This window comes from Melitaea cinxia, chromosome 6 (genome assembly GCF_905220565.1).
Source record: "Melitaea cinxia chromosome 6, ilMelCinx1.1, whole genome shotgun sequence".
Classification (NCBI taxonomy): Eukaryota; Metazoa; Arthropoda; class Insecta; order Lepidoptera; family Nymphalidae; genus Melitaea; species Melitaea cinxia.
This window is the reverse complement of record NC_059399.1, coordinates 18,503,960-18,506,854: the sequence shown is the minus strand read 5'-3', so window position 1 is coordinate 18,506,854 and position 2,895 is coordinate 18,503,960. Positions and strand designations below refer to the sequence as shown.

Sequence of the window (2,895 nt, the reverse complement as noted above, 5' to 3'; positions counted from 1 at the left end):
TTAATGACACAGCAAAGCATACTAATCATAAATATCACAGACTCATCAGATCAGGACCCCTGAGCGAGCTATAATAATTCTTATGGCAAAAGTCATGTAATGTGAACCGATGAGAGGTCCAAGTAAATATCACGGGATCAAAGCGACGGTGAGCGGCGACAATATTAGTAGCAGCGCTTTATTTGTTATGGAAAAATACACAAAGTATACATAGGTACCGACATGTCGTGCAGTCAATAAACAGGGAGTCGGATAATGTTAAATAAAAACACAAAATAGAAAAGAAACCATTTAATAAAATTAAAAACTAGGCTAGAAAATATAATGAAAAAAAAATTTGCTTAACAATAATCAAAGTGTGAAATAAAACAGGTCCTAGTCTACGAAAGGCACGCACTTAAATCTAACTTAAGACTATGTTGCACTTGTAACAAAAAACTCTTAATTAACTATCGGTTTCGCTCATTTAACCTGGACTTAACTGACTGTTAAAAATGGTTTTACACAAAAACAAAAAAACTATATCTCAAAAATACATAAAAATCGTCAAAGGAAGAATCTTACTTTATTATCGCAAAGCTAAACTATGTCTAACTCCTACAAGAACGGCTAAAACTCTCGACAAACTATCAGTAACGGAAAAGTAAATGTCTCCATCTGGTTCACAAGCGCAAACGAGTTTAAAGAAACATAAGTGCTTAGGGAAAATTAACGCTGCTGCGTCTTTAGTGTCCTGTTCATAATTCTGCTAACATGTTATGGGTTGCATGGTCTATTTTATAATTATACTAGCATATCTGGAACAAAAGTAAATATCATAATTAGAAGCTGTCGTTCAACAGTACTTATACTTCGATTTATGACATTCTCGTATGTGACACTAATTAGTAAATGGGAATAATTTTGAAAACGTCATATTACGCTCCATATTAGTCTGAATAACTCATCATCATCTTCATTACAGCCTATACAGTCCACTGCTTGATAAATGCCTCCACAAGATTACGCCAAAAATAACGTGAACTCATGTGTGTTGCCCATAGTTACCACGCTGGGCTGGCGGGTTGGTGACCGCAGGGCTGGCTTTGTCGCAGCGAAGACGCTGCTGCCCGTCTTCGGACTGTGTATTTCAAAGCCAGCAGTTGGATGGTTATCCCACCACCGGTCGGCTTTTTAAGTTCCAAGGCGAACTGCATTATCCCTTAGTCGCCTCTTACGAAACCCACGGGAAGAGAGGGGGTGGCTATATTCTTTAGTACCGTAGCCACACAGTATGATTAGCTGAATAACTCATTAACTAGTAATCGGGTCTCAGCCATAAACATTAAGAATCCAAGTATCGACCAAAAATTAGAGCAAAAAGTTTAATTAAACGCTAATAGTCAAGTAAATGAACGGCACTCACATCAAGTTAATAGAAAAAATAAAGAAAAACGATGTACGGCTGGACGCGTCTGCTACGAGCCACGGGCCGCATAGTCACGTCAGTCTAAGTATCATCACCTGAAACAAAAGAATGTTGTCCCTTGCATCAAAACATATCTGTAGAAGTGCTTATTAATAGATCTATATTTTGGGATGATCACTTGTCTAAATTACAAGCAAAGAAAGAACAAAATTATTAATGTTCATCGTTATCATACTTAAATACTGAAAACTAACTTGTGTTAGCACCAGTGATGTAAGAAAATTAAGTTCCAACAACTATTAAGCACGAGGTTTCCAGCACGTGTTACTAAGTACCGCGTGGTCGAAAATCGTGTTTAGTAAAGTGTCACAGATATACGAGAAGTTATTAACAGTAAACAACAATCCATGACAATCTAAGGGAGGTTTGGTCAGATTCACTCATTGGACCCGTTCAACAACTGAATTATTTGATCAAGGCAATTGCTCTGTGGTAAAAGAAACATAACAGTGCCCAGAAAATTCATGCAGCTTCTTTTCTTGCATGAATTTTGTATGTATATTCGCTGATCAATAGTGGAGAAGGTCAAGTTACATTTCCTCAAGGCCGTTCCAATACCTCGCAGTCCAATAGTCGCAAAATGTCGACTTGGTACAATTTTACAGAAATGTGGAACTACAATTGTACTCGACTGGTAAACGCACATGTATCATTGTTGGTCGAAAGACATTTTTTTTAGACTTTTATAGACCAGTAAATGCAATTCATGTCAGTCATATTAACGTAATTCTAACTATACAATTAGATGAGGCTTATTAGTCTGAATATAATGCGTTAATGAGCAAGCCTAGGGATATTCCTTGATTAGACAGGGATACCAACCACCCACCCACCATCCCGCCTGCCCAGCGTGGTGACTATGGGCAAAACACATGAGTTCACGTTATTTTTGGCGTAAACTTGTGGAGGCCTATGTCCAGCAGTGGACTGTATAGGCTGTAATGATGATGATGATGATGAGATAGGGATACTTACAACTTAACTAAGCGCGTTTTCTGATCGCGGCTCGCAATGCGTGAGTGGCGACAGGCGCGCGAGCCAGCCGCGCGGCCGGGCGGCGTCGCGCGACGCCGGCGGCCGCCGCACCGCACCGGGCGGTCTGCTGCCGAGAGCAGCTGCATTTGCCTGCAAGCAATGCACACTTTAATATATGATTCAGCTTCTAAACTCCCACTCAAGCAGGCCTCTTTCTCCATGTCTAATAATCGAAACTTAATCCACCATGCTACTAGGGCTAATGTAGAAATAATGAAGGCAAATGAAAATGCACACCATGACTAATCTGATACCAGGAGCAGCTGCGACTGCCTTCAACCAGTACACTCTTTGATGTAAGCTAGTACTAAAAATGTTGATTGATATATCTATTTGAAAATATTAAACCAAATTTTATTTTCCGATTGAGCTGACGAAGCTTAAGCAATAAC

At 39.5% G+C, this 2,895-nt stretch overlaps 1 long non-coding RNA gene across 1 annotated transcript; it reads right to left on the bottom strand.

Moving 5' to 3' along the window:
- Positions 1-276: 276 nt before the first annotated feature.
- LOC123654704 lies at positions 277-2,509 on the bottom strand. Its single transcript, XR_006743269.1, has 3 exons — positions 2,444-2,509; positions 1,406-1,503; positions 277-797 (listed from the first exon to the last, which is right to left on the bottom strand). It is a non-coding gene; the product is annotated as an uncharacterized LOC123654704 (long non-coding RNA).
- Positions 2,510-2,895: the final 386 nt, after the last annotated feature.